The sequence below is a fragment of the Ostrinia nubilalis genome, chromosome 14 (genome assembly GCF_963855985.1).
Source record: "Ostrinia nubilalis chromosome 14, ilOstNubi1.1, whole genome shotgun sequence".
In the NCBI taxonomy this organism is placed as follows: domain Eukaryota; kingdom Metazoa; phylum Arthropoda; class Insecta; order Lepidoptera; family Crambidae; genus Ostrinia; species Ostrinia nubilalis.
The window spans coordinates 8,839,253-8,861,080 of record NC_087101.1 but is presented as its reverse complement, the minus strand read 5'-3'; the positions used below and the strand labels follow the sequence as shown (position 1 = coordinate 8,861,080).

Below are 21,828 nucleotides of genomic sequence, written 5' to 3'. Positions count from 1 at the left end.
GTAAATTGTTAGTGCAGTGAAAAGAAATTGAGTCCAATTAGAGATAATTTTATTGCCGTGACATTTAGATGTTCTTCTTACGCGAAAAAACGTATGATACCTACCTACATGGTTTAAAAAGAAAGTTTAAAATCTTCGCTAATAGAAATAATGAAAAGAGGTTTTACCTTAGGTACGATAAAAAAGAACGAGGTCAATGTGTCTGCGTTGTTTTATGGACTTTCTAACAGTTAAACAAACAAGACGTTAAAATGTGCACTTACCCTGGTTAATTAGTGGATTGGCTGTAAAAATAATTGTTGAGAGGTAACTTACTTTGTAGCTGGGTTTTCATTTGTCTGAAGTTAATGAAGATTGCTAGAATTGATAATTAGTGTAGTTTGTTATTTTATTTTTAATTATTTGATCGTTTTGTTCCTGATTTTCCAAAATAAATAAACTAATATTAGTATGCTAAACTAATTTTAAAGAATGTAAAAATTCAAAAGATCTAAATATCTTGCAATCCAATACAAATGTGCTTCAATCGTGCGGATTTTAGTCGTGAATATTTTCAAATGTCACGTAAAAAGGGCCTTTATTTCTAGAGTTGAAGACGTAAAAGTTGCATGTGTCTTTTCCCATAACGGCCGCTATAGCAATGAAGTACTGTCATTTCGTGCCCAGCTTCTATTACGGAGCATCTATCCTTTTTAATACGGCCCTGCTTTTTACCCCTACTACCCTTTGAATTTGAAATAATACTGTCACGTGATATAGCGAACGTGCTACGAATACCAAAAGGCAAGGCTCTGCGCTAGTAGTTTTTCATATTTATTATTATTATAACCTTATAATAATAACGCAGTAGGTCTAAGGTTGTAGGTAATATAATGAAATTGCTTTTGTAAGGTAAGTAAAATTACGTAACTAAAGTTTTTTCAGACGCAAATATTTTGCAAGCAACATTTTTATTTGTCTGCCTCTTTGTTGATCTAGCGACTTACACAATAATAAAACGCTGTCGTATAATTGGGTGTAGTCTGTGCCTAAGGTCTGTGCCGATAGATGTTGGCAATTTGGTAGATGAAAAATGATACAATCTACAGAAACATAGATTGAATTGTCTCATTGATCTCGACTCAACATAATTTCATTTGGCAATTCTTATAATAAGTTTCTGTGAATTAATAGGGACATGGTGCAAATCTAATGACAGATGAAAAACAATCATCAGAAAGTGATCTAGACCATGAACAGTCTGCATTTGTTAAGGAGACCTAGTTCGAGCTATTTCACGTTAATATATTACCTACGAGTATATTGTTAATAGCGTATTAACCTAAACTTCACAAAATCGCTTAAAAGCACGAAAAATTTTCCTCGCTGCGATAAATTCAAAGTGTAGGCTACTTATAAATTTCAAATATCACATTTCCAGAACTACAGCATTATGGAGGAAAGGCATGTAGGCACTACGGAATTGCCAACATGCCTTTGCATGGCATTAAAGCCTCAATTCATAGTAAATTGCAAAGAACCATGCATAGTCATCGAGCATGCATGTTTTCCAGTGCTTGCAATAACGAGCTGTCAACTGCATAGCGCATCGGACGTGTCAACCGAGAACCGCCTGCCCAGTCGTCCGGCGAAACCGCGATGAAAAAAAAACCGTTTTTTGGGTTCCGTAGTCTTGACAAGGAACCCTTATAGTTTGAATATGTCTGTCTGTCTGTCTGTCTGTCTGAGGTTTTATTGGAAACTATTGGCACTAGAGAGCTGTAATATCGTGGAGGTGTGTAGGTAAATTATTCACGCCGACAAAATGGTGGAATTTTTTTTTTAGGGTAGCTCCCTGTAAATCTATAGCGTTTAAGATAGATCAGTTAGTTTGAGAGTAATAGTCGTTTTACTCATGATTATAAAATTTCATACCTAATAAAAATTCCTTAGAAGAAAATATTAAAAGTGACTTTAGACGAAGTAATTGCTTGCTTCTGAAATAATATTGTGGTAACGACGGACAACTACGGAACCCTACACTGCGCGTGGCACGACACGCACTTGGCCGGTTTTTTTTTCGAAAGTGTTGCCTTTTGCTGGGCGGTTTTTACAGATCTTATCTCTCAGCGAATTTCTATGACGCTTGTAACTGTGCAGTTTTTCTGGCAATGGAAATGTGCCAGTACTCGTATTCATTGGTTCAGTAGTTATTTATTTTAAATTTTTTTCGCTTTTAATCATCTTCTTATTGGACTGATAGAGATAAATATATCTTATATATCTAAAACTTGTAGATAAAATTCAAAGTGTGATTTAATCTCAGTCACAGATTATTTGCTGTAATTCGTTTAAATATTGAAGTTTAACTTATAAAAACCTCAATTTAAGCTTGAAATTAAATCGAGTTTTGAGCTTCATATCTACTGTATACGGTTAACCAAAATAGTCAGCTCACGTTAAGAAGTAGAATGTGAAAAAATACTCAATTTACGGTAAATATTTATCCCACTTCCTACTAATCCTACTACTCGTAATATTATAAATGCGAAAGTTTGGATGTCTGGATGTTTGCACTCTTTCACGCAAATACTACTGAATGGATTTCAATGAAACTTTACAGTATTATTGTTTATAACCCAGAATAACATATAGGCTATAATTTATGACGATCTGTGACAAACTAAATTTCACGCGGGTGAAGCCCCGCGGCTTCAAAAAGCTAGTATCTCATAATAATAAAACCTTTATTTGGGCTATGTAGTTTTGAGTTAAGCCACGGAACACACGTTTAATTGCTTGACACACTAGCGACTAATTGACTAAAATTTTGGCTGGCTAGTTAGTAACGCTCGCAGCTTGGCTTAGCGGGGATTAACTCGAGCTAGCGTTGGGAAAATGTTATAAAAATATTAATTTCTAAAGGAGATAATACCCACACAATGTGATTAGAATTTCAATTTCAGTAATTATTTTTTATAAACTTATTAACTTGCTTAGATTATGTACATATTATACTGTTTTGTGATATAATAATGAGTAAGCTTTATATCAAAGTAAGCTGCCGGTAAGTCGGTGGTTGTGGATTCAAATCTTACCTATCTAAGGCATTTGTTATGTAACATGATTTCATGTGATAAATCATGTCCGTGATCACCATCAGATCATTTATTTTAGTTTCTACGACCTTTTATAATTATCCAGAGGTCAAATCACTTGGGCTGAGATGCACCACCTAACTTTGACCGTAACTTTAACGATAACCGGTGTTTTTTGTAAGGAGTTTGACAGATTTTTGACGTTTGTCAAAGTTAAAGTAAGATGGTGCACCCCAGCCTTAGGCTGAGTTGCACCACCTAACTTTGTCCTTAACTTTAACGATAACCGGTGTTTTGTATGGAGTTTGAAAGATTTTTGACGTTTGTCAAATTACAGTTACAGTAAGATGGTGCAACCCAACCTTACTCTCCTCGCTGCCGCGCTGTTGTTGCCGCGCAGTTCGGGTACTGTTTTGAATTATAAATATGCAAAATCTTAAATAAATCCTTTTAGTTAGTAGAGTACCCATGTGATTATTCCGTGGAACGAAACACGCAGAACGAGTACAGCGACGGAATTAATGGAGTGATATGCCATTGTCTTTGCCGCTCCACGCACCTATCAGTTATAAACGTGCGCCTGGAGTGTTTACCTTCGCAATCGATGGCTTCTAATGTACTGGATTTTATAGATGGGCCGTTTACACCACCTGCGCTCTGAAAAACCGTGGTTTTAGGGCACGAGAAGAAGATTTTTTAGGTATTTTATAACTTTATCGCGCATATACCTCTTAAGTATTAAATCCAATACATAGAACCTACATAAAATATACTCAATGGTAGGCACAGAAGATAGTAAATTACTATAAAGTAGCTAGTTCATTATCACTCATTTATTCAACTAAAATGAATACTAAACTCGATGTTTGATCCCAACTCCAAGTTAACTTCGAATAATTTGTATCGAATTGTCAAGATGTCCAAACACGATTCAGTACAAAATGGAATTATTAAGGTGCATTGTGTCGATTCCAAATATTCCAATGTTTTCAGAAGCCAGTAAACCCTTACGCCTTACGGCTTACTCTGAGCAGCTTTCATTCAATCATTCATTTTACTTTTAGACTAAGAGCTAGTGAACGCCAGACTTACATCATTATATCCTTTATTGGGAGCATACGCTGACAAACTTTCAGCTTTTATGTTCAGCTGTGCTCCCAAAATAAAAATCAGATTTTATGGTATAACGTTAGTAGAAATACTACGAGTAGTCTATTGAATATACCGAAAAAGCCACCGTAAAAGTTAGACTTACGTTATACTATAAAAACTGGTTTTTATAAATCATATTTGGGCAATAATTAGAAGTAGTTTCCTCATCAGCCAGACAGTTTTGACCGTTCCAACTCATTGCTACACAGTTTTTTTAGGATAGCAGCCAAAGCCACGATGACCCAAACTTCATGATTCACCAACATTCTATCCTATATTGGGAGCATACGCTAACAAACTTTCAGCTTTTATAAAATAACGTAGGTCTGGCGTTCACTAGCTCTTAGTCTATTTGATAAACATCTTGGAGCTCCTCTCAATTTGAAATCATGGACAGACAATGACTTTTGAATACTTCTATTAATATTAAGTGTTTCTTGGAAATTTGTAGTAAGAATGATTGCTAATAACAATAACGGCATTTGGGAATTGAGAATCTGAAGTGCAGAGTGAAATGATTTGTTCCTTTGTTTTGCTTTCGGCAAAAGCTTTTTAATGATAATGAGTAGGTATTGATACTTAGCTTATTTTTATTTACGCTACTAGAATAGGTTATGTCCTTAACAAGTGAATTGAGATGATACTTATTCGCTAAATATGCATTTATAATGTAGATAATCATAATTTTATTGTATAAACTTAGATGCATAATAAATAGCCAATTATATTTCGTCGCTCCATTCTTCAGATATAATATTACCTGGTAGTTCCCCTAGCCTACATGGCAACGACGCACTTAAATTTTTAGAGATAAGTCGAATTTTTTCGACAGACAACAGTAGTTTTTTCGATTTTAGACTGGCAACACTAAGTAATAGTCTACCTTCACTCACTCACTCGCTCTGCTACCTCATTCCTTTAAAGTGCGTGGCAACGAACGGACGTTCTCTCTAAAGTGCTAAATAAGTATTATTGTAGGAAAAATAGTTAAAAAACAATTAGGTATGTCTAAACGCAGTGCCGAAGAAAAAATTGAAAAATATCTCAAAAAGATTGAGAAGTTGCAGAAGAAACGAAGGTTAACATGCCTTGCCGCATCGGATTCGGAACCAGAAAATAGTAAGTACCTACTATCCTACCCACATTTTTTTTTGTGTGTGTTACAAAAGTGGTGAAATTAATTATTCAATTATATTAATCCAGTTCTATTATTAAAGAAAAAATACCGGGAGGTTGCCCGAGATGGTAACACGATGGTTAATATTATCTATAATAATAATTTAGGCCATACTTATGCCTGGAGGTTGACCGCGATGTTAACACAATGGCAAAAAACTAGTTTGATTCAATGATACGGGAATGATACCGGGAGGTTGTTCGCGATAACAACACGAAGGCTTAGCATCATCACGATAAACATATTCTAAAATTAGAATTATGTAAATAGTGATAAAATAAACCAAGTCATGTCTTGTCTACAGACGCTGACATCGTTAACCCCGAGGAAATCGAGGGGCATCCTCCAGAAGAAGACGATGCATCATCGGTCGAGGAGTTGGTGGATGTTTGCGCTCCTGAAGTACCTGCAGATATCCCCAACACCGAGGAAATCGTCGAACTGCCTAATGTAGCGGAACCAGCCTCTGCGCCCAGCGCAGAAGAGCCACCCCCGATCACCCCAGAGTTAGATCCCAATATATTAGCGGCCCTAGGGGAAATCGTTGATGAATCCCCAGATTTTGGCGAAAAAATCCACGATAGCTTAGCTAAAATATGGACACCTTTGTTAAAAAAGGGTTTATTAAAAGAAAACCGCGATAAATTATTAAAGGATTACCTTATACCCGAAAATTGCCCCCTTCTAAAGTCACCGACTTTAAATCCCGAAATTATGGCTGCCATTCCCGAAACCGGGAGATTTCGAGACAAAAAAATTTGCTCTTCGCAAAATCAATTAGGAGTAGGCATTTCTGCCATTAATAGAGGCCTTAACACGTTGCTTACATCTGATAAAAAGATCGAAGCAATAAAATGTATCAGTGACGGTTGTCGCTTACTGTCAGATCTGCATCACCAACAAACCGAAACAAGGAAAAAATTCATCACCCCCTGCTTAGACAAAGGTTTCTTGCAATTGATTCAAGTCGCGGAACGCGACGACACCCTATATGGTAATAATTTATCCGAAAAAATCAAGGCTTCAAAAGCTATCACGACTCAGAGTCAACAAATAAAAAAGAATACGGTTACTCCTAAACCATCCGTAGCCCAAACTGTAACTCGGGCCAACAGCCAGGGAAACTGGCAGGGCCCTCCTCGTTTTTCGCAGAACAGGGGGGGGCGCGGAGGTTACAAGAGAACCAACCCACGGGGTCAACAAACCTCTACGCAGACATCTCAAGCGCAATCACAACCAAAACCTTATCAACAAACCAAGACTCGGGGGACGTCTCGGCAACCTCATCACCAGACGTAGGACCATCTCAGGTACATGCAGGAAGGCTTCAATATTTTTATAAACATTGGCTTAATATTACTAATAATAGTCAAATTCTTAACTGGATTAGATACGGTATTGACATTCCATTCGAAAAAGATTTTTGTCAAACCGATTTTGTTAGCCCTACTTTTAGTGCACAAGAAAAATGTGATATGGTACTCGCTATTCAAAAACTTTTAGACTTGGGTGCCGTATCCATATGTAAGCCCGATGTCGATCAGTACATCTCAAAGATATTCTTAGCACCGAAACCCAACGGCGATAAGCGGTTTATTCTAAACCTTAAATCTTTAAACCGATATATAACCAAATCACATTTTAAGATGGAAGACCATAGAACAGTTGCAAAATTAATTTCGAAAGATTGCTTTTTAGCTACAATCGACCTTAAAGAGGCATATTTATTAGTACCTGTAAATATGAGTTTCCGAAAATATTTACGTTTTCAGTTCGAAAATCCTAAATCAAATTTGACTACGTACGAATTTAACGCAATGCCCTATGGTCTTTGCATAGCACCTAGAATTTTTACTAAAATCATGAAAGAAATAGTAAAATTTCTTAGGAATCAAGGTTTTCAATCCGTCATCTACCTTGATGACATACTTTGTATCGGTTGCGATTATAATGAGTGTCTAAATAATGTAAAGAAGACCCTGCAATTACTAACTGACCTCGGATTCATAATCAATACCGACAAAAGCTGTTTAGAACCTAAACAGAAATGTAAGTTCTTAGGCTTTTATTTTGATACCACAAACTTGACTATCTCACTGCCCGACGAAAAACGCAAAAAGATTGCACAATTAATACAAAGGTTTTCTAAACTGCCCACATGCACAATTAGGGAATTTTCTCAGCTTATAGGAGTACTAGTATCAGCTTGTCCAGCAGTCAAGTACGGTTTTTTGTACACCAAAACATTAGAAAGACAAAAATATCTGATGTTAAATAATAATAATAACAATTACAATTCAAAAGTGAAACTTCCCGAGTGTATTTTGAATGATCTGAACTGGTGGGACCAACAAGTTTTTAAATGTAAAAACGATTTAAATGTCACGAATTTTGAATTCGAAATCTTTACAGACGCATCTAAGACAGGTTGGGGGGCTTCCTGTAAAAATACTCGGGTGCATGGAGCATGGAAAACGAATGAAAGATCATTACATATAAATTACTTAGAGTTGTTAGCAATTTACTTGGCATTAAAAACCATTGCTCGAAACGTAACAAATTGTGCAATCTTATTGCGTATCGATAATACTACAGCTCTTAGCTATATTAACCGAATGGGAGGCATACAATTCCCCCATTTGAATGACCTATCCAGACAAATTTGGCAATGGTGCGAGAAGCGTAATATAACATTATTTGGTTCGTATATTAATACTAAAGATAATAAAGAGGCTGATATTGAATCTAGAAAACAAAACCCTGACACAGAATGGGGATTGACGGACGATGTGTTTGGAAAAATTGTTTTTAAACTTGGTAAACCCAATATTGATTTATTCGCTTCCCGCATCAATGCCAAATGCGAAACTTATGTTTCATGGTTTCCAGACCCTGATGCTTTATGTGTAGATGCATTTACCATTTCCTGGAAAGATTATTATTTCTACGCGTTTCCCCCTTTTCCCTTACTACTGAAGTGTTTACAGAAAATTATCCATGACCAAGCTGTAGGCATCTTAGTTTTCCCTAAGTGGCCATCACAGCCATGGTATCCGCTAATGAAACGCTTATTAGTTTCCGATATAATTTATTTTAAGCCAGATGAAAACTTTCTTCAATCCTGTTTCAGGAATACACCTCCATACCGACTGCATCATCATCTTACATTGGCTGCAGCGAAACTCTCCGGAAGGCGTTTTTAAACCGCAATATCCCACCAGAAGCCATAAATCTGATGTTAGCTTCACTCTCAAATAACACTAAAAAACAGTACAATGTAAGTTATAAAGCCTGGTGGCAGTTCTGTGAGAGTAGACATATAAACAATTTTCAATCTTCTGTCCCTGAAGTTATATCTTTTTTGACCCAAGAATTTCATAAGGGCGCTAGCTATGGAACTATTAACAATCACAGATCTGCTCTCTCTTTGTTACTAGGAAATGACTTAGGTTCTAATGAGTGCATAAAGCGTCTTCTAAAAGGTGTCTTCAAGTCAAAGCCTCTGAAGCCCAAATACTCCCATACGTGGGATCCGCAATTAGTACTTACCTTAATAGCAAATTGGTATCCAAACAAAGAGATCACTCTTGAAAAACTAACAAAAAAGTTAGTGACTCTTCTAGCACTATGCACCGCTCAAAGAGTTCAAACCTTATCCTTAATTAAATTAGATAACATCAAAGTCCTATCTAATGGTATCACAATAAGTATCACAGATATAATTAAAACTTCAGCGCCTGGTCGTGACCAACCGCTTCTCTTTTTACCATTTTTCGAAGAAAACTTAAAAATTTGTCCAGCTACAGTACTTCAAGACTATATTAGTTGTACAGAAAATATTAGAAACTCAAATAATTTGCTGCTATCTTTCAAAAAACCTCATAAACCGATTTCTCCCCAGACCATCAGTAGATTGTTAAAATCAGTATTATCCGAGAGTGGAATAGATGTTTCAATTTTCAGTGCGCACAGTACACGGCACGCATCAACCTCTACGGCCAGTTCCGCGGGTGTATGCATCGAAACTATTCGTAAAGCAGCTGGGTGGACCAATAATCATACTTTTGCAAAATTCTATCGATTAAATATAATTACAAAAAATGTATTTGCGGAATCAGTTTGTTTTCGCCCTTAAGTTATACTTTTGGTTATGCGAATGGTTATATTGTTATCATTAGATATTGATTACAATAACTATAGTCAATAATTATAGAAAGAAAAATTGTATTTTCTTTATTTTCATTTATAAAAATAAATAAAACCAACATGTTAATGTTATTAATGTTTTTTTATTGTGATATGCATTATACACCATTGTTTAGTCCTAACAAAATCATTTCTCTAAAGGTCTACCAGGTAATATTATATCTGAAGAATGGAGCGACGAAATATAATATGTGATCAAATGAACTTCAAAGTGAAGTTCGATCATTATTATATGAGTCGCTCCATTCGAAGATATAACAACCCAGCCCACCCTACCCAATTTAATGATTTTGTTAAGAACTTAATGCAATCTCTAAAATGAATGAGGTAGCAGAGCGAGTGAGTGAGTGAAGGTAGACTATTACTTAGTGTTGCCAGTCTAAAATCGAAAAAACTACTGTTGTCTGTCGAAAAAATTCGACTTATCTCTAAAAATTTAAGTGCGTCGTTGCCATGTAGGCTAGGGGAACTACCAGGTAATATTATATCTTCGAATGGAGCGACTCATATAATAATGATCGAACTTCACTTTGAAGTTCATTTGATCACATATTATTCTAATGCTACAGCCAACTGGGGAGTAATATTATTGCAAAGCTTTGATAAGCTCGGTATTTAGTTCGTTCGTTCGTTCGTTTCAGCCAAATGACGTCCACTGCTAGACAAAGGCCTTCTCCAAGGTTTTCCACAATGAACGGTCCTGCGCTGCCCGCATCCAGGCTCTTCCCGCGACCTTCACCAGATCGTCTGTCCACCTAGTAGGAGGCCTGCCCACGCAACGTCTTCCAGCCCGTGGTCGCCACTCGAAAAATTTCCTGCCCCAACGGCCATCGTCTCTACGAGCTATGTGCCTCGCCCACTGCCACTTGATTTTAGCAATTTCTGCGGTATTTAATAAGGCTTTGTATTTATGAGTGAACTAATTAAATAATACAATATTTTCTGTATCTGCTACCTCTGTATGTGTACCTGCTGTAAGTAGGTACTATTGTAACAGTAACTGATTACAATGCAGGTCCTACAATAAATAGCTGGTTTCCACATAATATACTTTTTAGACACTACACTGTGTTAAAGTCTTCCACTAAACTTCGGATAGTGAGAGAAAATTCTTAAGTGATATAAGGGTAGGTTCGAAACTCAAGTTTCTTTTCGTGTACAAATAAAACTTCGTTTCTTCAGGCGACGATTTAGGATTCGGACCGAGTCTGACTCAAACGTATTGCTATATTGTTTTGAGCATTAACATTTTATGTATGAGCTCAGTTTTATAATAAACAATAACTTAATTAATTGTCGATGTCGAACTGGTCGACTCTAAATCCGAGGAATGCTGATCTGACTTTGAACCCCGCCGCTATACTATATGTAGGTACCTATAACCTATTTGCGGTAAACCCATTCGTAATACAAGATTCAAACTCATTTTATTTTTGCAAGTAGGCTTTTAAAAAGGACTTATACACGTCCCAGTAATAACCCTACCACTGCCTCGGAACTATTGTTCCGAGGAACTGGGCCAGTGCTGAGAAGAAGCAGAACAAGCAAGCACAAACACAAGAAAAAAAAAATGCGCCATTTGTATTTGCCGACCAATTTAACTTAAGGATGATCAAAGCCAAATATGCTTCTTGAAAATCACAATGTAGGTATTATGGTAAGTCACGGTTCAAATACCTTTGTAAAGTGAAATATTAAATTAAACGCACTTTGACTTTGACTATTACTGGAAGAACTTTAGTCCGCATAGTTTACAATTGGTCTGCAAACTTGTATAGCCTTTGGTCATATCTTACAGTACTTTATTTAATAATTAAATTAAAACTTAAATACTTTTACATACGTTAAGATTACCAATTTTTCTTGGTGTTTATGTTCTATGGAAAACGCTAAAAACACCTATTTGTAAATTCAATCAATAACTAGGTAGGGGAAGGGGGGGCATAGTGGAGTACTTAATTTCAATCGAAAAAATAAAAAGAACCAGATAAGTTATGAAGACTAGTTTTAGTCAAAATGATACTACAAGTATTGTATTATAGATAACTCTAAAAAAAATTAACGAATTATCAACTATTTTGGCATTAAATAACTTTTTTTTATAGTTTATAATTTTCCGCTTTGCCCTTATCAAAAGGGTAAAGTGGAATTGCACTTTGGGCAAAGTGACAAAGGCACTTATTAAGCGTTTATCTACTCTATTTGAGCATTTTGCTAATGAGGTCAATTAAATGAAATAACATAAACAACTTATTTGGTAATTAGGAACTGTTTTAGGCCATAAAAAACCTTGTCCCTTACTACTGCAAGATCATATATTTTTTGCTTCAGTTTTATTGAAAAATACCGGACGAAACTTATCAATCTTCTTCGATGCATCACCAGATTTCAAATGACGATGAAGAGTTCCAAATAGGATACCATATTTTTTTTTTTACCGAACTAATCGTACTAAAACTCGCGTCCTCCATCGCTCTTCTCATTTGATCTTCTGTCCATGAGCCTTGGTTCGTTTTTCTTTTGTAATAATTATGAACCATCTGAAAAAACAAATTAAATATTTCTATGTGGGAATCATTCCACTTTGCCCCCTTGTAATTTTTTCCACTTTGCCTTTTTGATAATAATTACAGTTTTCAATTGATAACTAAGAAAGTATAAAAATTTGTTTCATCTACAAAATGTCAAAGGAATCTATGATAAACAGATATTAGATTTAAATAATAAAAATACCATCACTACTCACTTTTCACAATAATATCCAGCCTCCAAAATCCTTGAATTTCGTAAGAAACTCACTCGATCTACATTGCGCAGTCATGTAGCCTGCTCGGTGGCGCTAGCCGGACTGATTTTGGTCAATGACCTTGGTCGGCCCTGTGCTTGGCTTACGTGAAGCACGAGTGCCGTTGGGTGAAAGAGTGTTGGTAAAATCAAATTTTTCGCTTTGCCCACCCCTTCCACTATGCCCCCCTCTCCCTACTACTTTAGTAAGTACTCTTCGGAAAATGAATTAAGAAATAAAATAAGTTCAAATTACTGAAATAGTGCTCTATAACTCAATTTGCACGTTTTTAAGAAAAAATATAACTTAATATTCCTTTATTACCAATTTAATTTGCATTTTAAATGTTATTATTCTAATTTTCTTGGAACTAAATACATTAACAGCGCACCTTTTGCTGAGTAAATACCGTTACATTTTATAGCAATATATTCTACTAAGTCTGAATGTAATAAATACACGTTATTGGATAACTCATTGGCTCTTTATACGTCTAGAAATAAATGACGTTCCAATCATGGAACAGACTGACAAAACACTGGAGTATACTGATTGATGGGAGTGCTAATAGCGGAGGGAAATAAATCGGCCTCTAATCGGGAACGAGATGAATGCTTTAGTTTACGGAAGCTTCTATTAATATGGCTTAGTGAGAGAAAAACCGGTAAATTATAGAAAACTGAGGGCTGTGTGCGAGTTTTCATCAAACGCGCTCACTAGTGAGCGCGCCAAAAAATTACATTTAATGTATGACAGATTGCACAGCGCCCCTAGCGGGAAACGTTCAAAAACTAAAATTTTCATTGAGCGCGTTTGATGACGCTTAGCGTGAAGAGTTAGGATATTAACGGCATGGGGCTGAAAACCAGCTTCGTGGCCTTCTTCACCGTGGGCCACGGCATATGCTGAGAGGGGTCCCATTGCGATGGGCATCGCTGTGCACTGCTCATTTTACTTTCTCTTCTATTGTATGTTTTATGTGTTACCCCTGTCTTGTTTTTTTATCTCTTTTGTCTTTTGTGATGTCCATTGCAATAAATGTTTCTTTCTTTCTAACCTGTAAACCTATTATTCTCTTCTCATTGTGAGTCAAAGAGATAAGAAACGTTAAAATGAGTTAGTGTTATAAGTGAAAGACATGTATCGATGAGACACGCCAATAGTGGAATAGTTATAATAAAATCATCAGGTCATTTAGTGTTTGGCCTAACTGCAGGGGCACGACCCTCTAAGGCAAATGAAGGATATGACCTACATTCTTCTGCTGGCTAAACTGGTTAGGAGGCCTGACGTTCGCAAATTTTGCCCTTTACCCACTTGAAGAGTGGGAGTGATTCACTTATTCTATTCTACTCAGCGGAAACTAATTCATAAGTTTCATAACATAGATTACAAATATGAGATAAATTCACGCAGATTTTGTGTATCAAAGTTAGTAGAGAAATAGCTAATACTCTCTTAACTAATGATTGTATTCGTTATGTTGGATTGTTTATAATAAATCTGTAACTATTTCTGTTAGGAAGTGGAGACAAGTAAGTAAGATAGATTTGTCTTCCGGATTGTGTTTGCCCCAAATGTTTACACTAAGTAAGCAGCAATTATTTCTGTAGGTCTTGGAACTCGAGTTAGTTTACTGTGTGTTTACCATGAGTTTATATTAGTATTAGGTAGTGAGTGCGTCAAAAAATCTATGAAGATTTTAGTTCTTGAAAGTAACCGTAGTATGCGCTGCACAATCTGTTGCACCATCTTACTTTAACTTTGACAAACGTCAAAAATCTGTCAAACTCCATACAAAAAGCACCGGTTATCGTCATAGTTACGGTTAAAGTTAGGTGGTACAACTCAGCATTAATATCATTTTTTACGCAGTCGCTAACCATTGAAGCCATTAGACATAATAATAATAGTAATGAGTAAATACTTACTCATGGTAAGCACACTGATGTATTTTACTGAACAAATAGGCATTTGTTCAAAATAATTACATCGTATCAGTCAATTAATTAAATATTAATCTAAATTATTAAAGTAACGAGTCATATGGATTTCCTTCTCTTTTCAATCTGCTTCGAGAATGATCGTATGTTCGCCATATAATTACGTACACTCAATGAAATATGTCTCAAATCCCCGAGAAACGTTTTCAGCCATAAAATTACATAATATTACGCCCACGTACATTACTGGCGAGACCGACGATCTTTGGTTATTTTAGGTAAGTAAAGACTAGAGAATTTCTATGTAATGTAACTTCTAACGAATTGTACAATAGGTACAGGTGAAATATACAACGTTTGTTTCGTGAAAGGGCGACACTGAGACTAGAACATTTCATGGAGCGGCTCTTTGTTCTGTTACAAGTAAATGCTTTAATCAATACTCACCTTAAAGCGCAAACACATGCCAGCAACTGGTACACTTGCATACCGGTTAATTGAACTGTACCTACGTCAGCGTCAAATACATAGTTCGTGACACCCAAAGTAGCCAAAAAGTTCGCAATACGTCTTTGTTACAATTGGAATAAGGTTGTGTTATCAACTTTTTGGTCACTTTGGGTGTCACAAACAATTTGACGCTGACTGTACCACCTCAGCTCAAACGAAGTTCTAGCTTCTTCTTGACCTACTGATTCGTGGCAAAATAGTACTAACGCGATAACGTACTGTTGACTGGAAATCAGTAAAAAATATTAGGTATATTATGAGTTACATACAGTATCAAAGATAAATTGCCTTGTGCTTTTACTACTACTAAGTACTACTTACTATCTACCATATAAGTAATAAAATGAATAATGACTCTTGCTTGGACAAAAGGGCAGTGTCCTTTTTACGTTTATTTGTTTCGTAGAACATTTTATGGGGGTGACAAGAAAAGGCATACTAAAAGCCATCAAATTGGCTTCATCAAACTTCAACCAATACAATTCGTTTAATGCGCATGACCTACTTTATTTTCGAATTGCTTCACTCCATTTTCGACAATCTTTCGATCAAACTTTGGATAGTCGATCGTAAAACGACAATTCGCCGAGAAAAAACACTTGATTCTTCTAACTTGTCTTTTTTGTCAAAGTATCTAGATCTTTGGCAAGTTTTATTGGATTCAAACGTTATGGAAGAGATATGCGAATTGAGGTTACTTTATACGTTACTTTGCCACAGAATTGGCTGTCAATATGTGAGTTATTGTCTTTCCTAATAAAGACCAAAATTAGCTTATCTTAACTTATTGATAATGATAAATGACTACTTATATTATTCGTTTAATTTATATGCTGTCCTAATGTTGTCAATCACCTGAAACAATGGTTGTGAGAATATACAACGTGCCCTGTATGTAAGTGCCCATTCACTCTCGCCTTGAAAAGGCCCGGTTTATAGTGTTCAGGAAATACAGCAGCAGGCAGTCAATTCCAGTCCTTAGCTGTTCGTATTATAAAATCTAAGATCTAAGAGTATACTTAATGATTTTAGATCGTCAGATACCCGATCAGGTTTCAAGTTGATTCTAAAAAGTCAAGCCTTTATTAACTCACAGACGAATTTTAAATCAACCATCTGGATTCTAGATACACATAACACACATTCGTACTTTGTTAGGAGTATCTTCGTGAAACAATGTTTATGTAACTTAAACAACAAGTAGGTACATACGTATACTTAATCATGTGACGGGAAATGTGTTTATGTTAGGCTGTAACATGTGACCTTGATAATCCTGAAAGTAGACAGATCTTATTGAAATAGGTAGGTTTTTTGTAAGATTGTCCTGAACAAAGTCTGCTCTCTCAAAAATATAATTTCGTCGTCTGCTGTCTTCATTTCGACATAATATTCTTTGTCTTGGCCTGGCTCATGACAAGTAAAAGTCACAAGAAGGCACAATTAATTGACTCCTCATTTTATAACATAGGTCAAAATGTAGGGATTGTAGAAAGATTCATCAAATGTCTTGAATTTGCGGGGGATTATTTAGTATGTCACCTAGCTTAGGCAATTGATTCAATAGGTTACCAGCGCCTCATGCTATTGACAAGCCCTATGCCTTGATACGGCTAGTGAGTTTCTAAAAAAAGCCTACAAAAATATTTTTAGAAACTCACTAGAACTTTTTTTTGATATAATTTAGCCTCCAAAATTCAGAGGCATCTTTCAGTGACAAACTAATAAAATGTCACAAAAGGCGACGGACAATGGACGCCCGTAATGACCGCCGGAAGTCCTCCCGATACCGGATGTTGACTGAACTGATGCTGTGTCGCCGGCTGCAGAGAACGCCATTGTCAAGTTATTCGATTCAAAAATAGAATGTCATTGGTTTTGTCATGTTAAATAGTGGCAAGCAAACCTCCTCTCTGGGAGAACTATTTCTGCCAGTGTCGAAAGTTTCTCGTAATTTTAAAGGGAATCAATTGTACACGCAGTTAATTCAGTGTTCTAATTTGGAGCATGTGTTATTTATACACAGAAAATATTCTTTACTTCAGTGTATCAGTGGAATTGAATTAAAATGTTTTGATCGTAAATACTGGGTCAATGACAGGAAATCCGTAACGTTCAGAATTTCTTTACTACGGAACTATCAATTTAATGTCTGTTTTAGTTTTTTATTTCATGTAATTTACAAATCTACATGATTTAAAATAATTGTCTGCCTATTTTTTGTTTGTTTATCATGTTTACACGCCTATTGACTTCGTTAAATCAATATTGTTATATGCAATTTTAATTATAAATATGAGACTGAAACATTTAGCTATTTGAAAATAATTAACTAAGTATATTAACGAATTAATGTTTACTAAAGTCTTGTCACAGACTATCATCCACGTAAGCAAACCCGCGGGCAGAAGCCAATCATTAATCTGGCCCAAAAAAGTAAATTCTCAGTACCCTCAGAATTACGGCGGCCATTAGCCATAATAATTTGAGACAACAAATTAAGGGGCTGGCGGTACAGGTTATTAAGCTAACGACCACGGTCAAACAGGCCCCTGGCCCTCGTTTGTATCTGTCAGGGTGACCTCTGCTCCTTGAGATTTTAATACCTTGGAAACGCGGTCACTTGTAATACTTGAGATAGATACGTATTGTGGTGCAAAGGGTTAAGAGACAATAAACTGAATAATGTTTTAAGTCCCATTGTTAGAAGTACGTAGTCTAGACCTAGACCAAGAGCCAACCCACATAGTTGGAAACTAGGTCGGTAGGTAGATCAATTTTGTAAAAGCTTAATTATCTTTTATTGATGTTGTTAAACAACAACACTTCAGCTTACGATTTTGCCTGGATTCTTATAAGTAAAGTCTAAAGAACTAACTCCAAATATTCTCTACACCCTTCAAGATATTAATAAGGATGTTTCACTTACACCAAATGTATGTATGTTGGACAGTTTCCATATCATTTGCTGTAAGCATAAGGCCCAAGGATATTGGGTTCGATGCTCATCCGGACCGTGTTTGAATATTGATGATATTGCCAATAACTTGTCATATTTTGGGTAGGAATCTCTCATTTTCGGGGTCTCCATCAAAGTGCGAGATTTTGGTCATATTTCAGAATGTGATCAGTAAACTCATATTTTGCCCGTAGAGAGTTCATTTTCACTAATATTTCACTGAATGCCACTAAAATAACATGAATACAGACTAAAATACATAAAAACAGGAATAATACTATACTACCGCGGGCTAAGTCAAAACAGCGCCATCTAGTTTTTAAAATGGAGATTAACTTTTATTACAAAGGACGTAAAAGACGCGGCCTCTAGCCAACTAAATTATGATTCCAGACACAAATCGCTTCCAAATAAATAGTTATACTTGATAGAAAAACAATATTGTAGCAAGCAATAATACCCACAGTAAATCTTGTACATTTATCATTTCTATAGTAAAGGATGGACAATGTCAGCCCGCAAAGTCCTGGCGATCTATCATCATCCACAAGGAGGTTATACAGCGGAACTGCAACCTTTGGTAATGTACAAACGACAGCTGCAGGTCGAGCTTACCACCGTGGCATCGTATGTAGTCGTAATAGGGGTGATTTTTCAACAAAAATGTGTAGATGTGCTTCTACCCCGCATTGTCACCGATCCTGGCCCCGCTCCAGAATTTGACACGTACATTAATGGGGGAATAATGCAGAGATGTCCTTGATGTATATTATGATGGTGTAGTAATGTTAGTTTAAAGTATACGAGGATTAATAAATAGGTAGTTTTTTTATCCACAAAGAGGAAGCTCTTGGCCCGTATCTCACCTGATGGTAGTCTAGCGGCCATGGGGTTCGAACCAGTACCTCTAGTACGAAAAACTTTCGAGTTCGTTTCGTTTGCGTATTCAAAGTGCCATCGAAAAATTTTGTATGAAAAATTAAACAGCGCCCCCTATAGGTCATAAAAAGAAAAAAACACCTAACTTTCGATTTTCTTTCGTATCGAGTTCAAATACTAGGCGTGACGAAAGATGGATTTTGTATGAAATAACGTAGTACGAACCTAATTTTGACAATCAACGGTCGTTTCGTTGTCGTTGAAATCATCGAATGTTGTGTCACTGTCAATTTTGTTGTGAGAAGATTACGTTGATATAAATTTTACGTGTTTTTGAGGCTTAAATGTGGAGATTATGTGGTCGGCGAATTTATTTCCTTGTTTGGCATCATTTAGATTGTTTAGATGCTTTAAGTTAAGAGATTAGGAAGCATCCCAACAGTGAGTAAAAAAATATATTTTGTGGACATTTTTCCTAATGTTTGTTTATTTCATATCTAATAGGGCAACATAATAAGGAAAAACTTAAATCCTGATGTTGTGGTTGTTGCAGCGATACCGCCTCAAAGTCAATAAACCTGCATTTTACAAGGCAGGTATTTGACCACAATCGCACATGATGTTAAGAGGGATGCAGTCTAGGATGGTACATATCTGCCCTGTAAGATACCTACTTATGTGACAAATTGCCGGAAAGATAGTCTTATGGCAACAAAAAGAGTGTCCTTCGAACACAAGGCAAGTACATAATTTATTCATACATTCTGTCTACTCTACATACCTACCACATGATTTCTTTGTCATTTGATAGATAATAATTATTACAGGTTATATTATGTGCTATGCATTAAGATGCATCCAGTTCATACCAAGGCACTGATGGTATGAAGAAGCATTTGGAATTACTTAACCAATGCTCTCAATACCCCCAACATACTCGGAGAAGTAGGTAGGTACTCATGCCTACATAAGATTTAACCATGAACTATTTTATACAAATGTCATATGCATTCAGTTCTTAAGATCATACAGAACAAAACACAACAGGGTGATTCCATACCTTTGCTCGTAAGTGTTTTAGCCAGAAAGTTTTAGATCTTAATAAACTTATTTACCTAAACTAATAACTATAAAATTAATGTTATAGTATTCTACTCATCAACATTTATTAATCATTACAGGTACCTACCCTACCCAAACCTTACAAAGATCCAGCTCCGGCACAGAATAAGTAATAGGACTAAGGTTCCTAGGCACACTTAAGAAATACCATCAACACTTGCGGGCAAATAGACATTAATGGGATTAAAACAAAATATATGTGTGACAATTTATTTAATAAATACTTATAAAACATTAAACAATATTTTGAATTTCAATTAAAACATAGGTACCTAACAGTTTTAATTTTCTATTAATAGGTATGATACATGATTGGTAATCAATCAAAATTGTTATTCAAATTGCTGAGAGTTTCAATGGCTGGCTGCTCATGGTTTCATATATTACTTCTAATAACATTCTAAGAGGTTAGAAAATACGTCAAAACAAGAAAAATCCCTTGTCTTGTCACTGTCAGACGTGTGTGAGCGTGTGGCTGAGTGTGATTTTACAGTAGAAAAATAGAAGATAGATTTGTCCACGAAATTAATTTATTACAACAGTAGGAATACACAATGGATAGCTCTTTTTATTTTCTATGACACAAGTGACAATCAACAGAACATTGTTTCTATAGCAACTTAAATTTATTCATAACGCCGCTTTGCTTGCCAGCTACATTAACAAGACGAAAGATGTTCCGAAATTTCCCAACAATATAAATATTGATTGGTAATAAATAATAATGGTTTTAAATACTTACATATTAAACAAACAATAACACAAAAACGTATAAACAATTAATGAGGCGTTATGAGCATTATTCATCTTTGTAACTTATTTTTTTAAATTTAATAACAACATCTTAAAATAACGCAGCATGTTTCGGACGGAACACACCATTCCATGTTAAATAAAAAAAAACTTGTAAAATACTCTATGACTCGTCGAAAGAAGCTTCTTGGCCTTGCGTGCCGACGAAAGAAATTAGAAAGTTAAGCTAACGAGTACGATCCTTAATAAAACAAGAATGAACGTTTCGAGTTCGAACTCGAAACGTATAAAAATTCGTCCTCGTCTTGAACTCGAAAGTTTTTCGTACTAGAGGTACAGGCGTTTGGATCTTGAATCGAAAAGTCTGACACCATCAGCGTGTGGCTATGGGGTACAAAAATAACAGCGGATTTTTGAACCGTAATGCTCCTCAATAATTTATGCTCTATCTGATTCTCTTCCCAATGGTTTTTTAATCTCTTCTTAATTGTAACTTATAAATTATCATCATTAAATACATTTTAGTTTCTGGGAAACTATAAAATTTTCGCGTTTTTGCTTATCTGTCTCTTTTACTACGGTATTGAAATTGTCTTGCAAATAGGACCTTAAAATCTGGCTCCAATCCAGACAGCTACACGTGTAATAAAAGTGCGGGAACTACAAAATACTTGTTGTAAACTCACTCTTATTGCCAACACATAAGAATCAGATGCCAGTGTTTAGCTTGTTGAGCTTTCCTCCGTAATGCTGACGCGTGTAACTCAAAGTAGGTTTAGGACTTTGGAATATAATTATAAAATGCCAAGTAATATACTTAATAAGTACTTTACTGATAAGTTTTTGAGAGTTAGTTTATCTTTGAGGGTTGGCGAAATCACGAATTAATGTTATTAGGAGTAATTTATTTCTTACTATTCTAAGATTCATGCATGATCGTTGTATCGACATAAATTTTAACTTTTCACAATGTTATGTTTTTAACTTGAAAATTGTGTGTAAATATTCCTTTTTGACCTTAGTTTATACTTAACATAAATTAGACTTTAGACTGTGTATTTGCGTTGTAACTTTGAGCAATATTAAAGTGTCCTTTGAAGAGTCTATTTTATTACAAAATGCTGCGTCCACAAACTTGGAGACACTTTCATACATTCCGCAATATCTTAGTTCAATACTTTAGTTCGCTGAGCAAGACGTTAGCTAGAAATTTTATTTAAAACTCTGCCAGCATATTCGGGACCATAAAGCAAAGGTGTTAAAGT

At 35.7% G+C, this 21,828-nt stretch overlaps 1 protein-coding gene across 1 annotated transcript in view; it reads left to right on the top strand.

Annotated features, from left to right (window-relative positions):
* LOC135078113 (dopamine D2-like receptor) overlaps nt 1–21,828 on the top strand; it is a 181,140-nt gene that overhangs the window by 145,515 nt on the left and 13,797 nt on the right. The window lies entirely within an intron of this gene.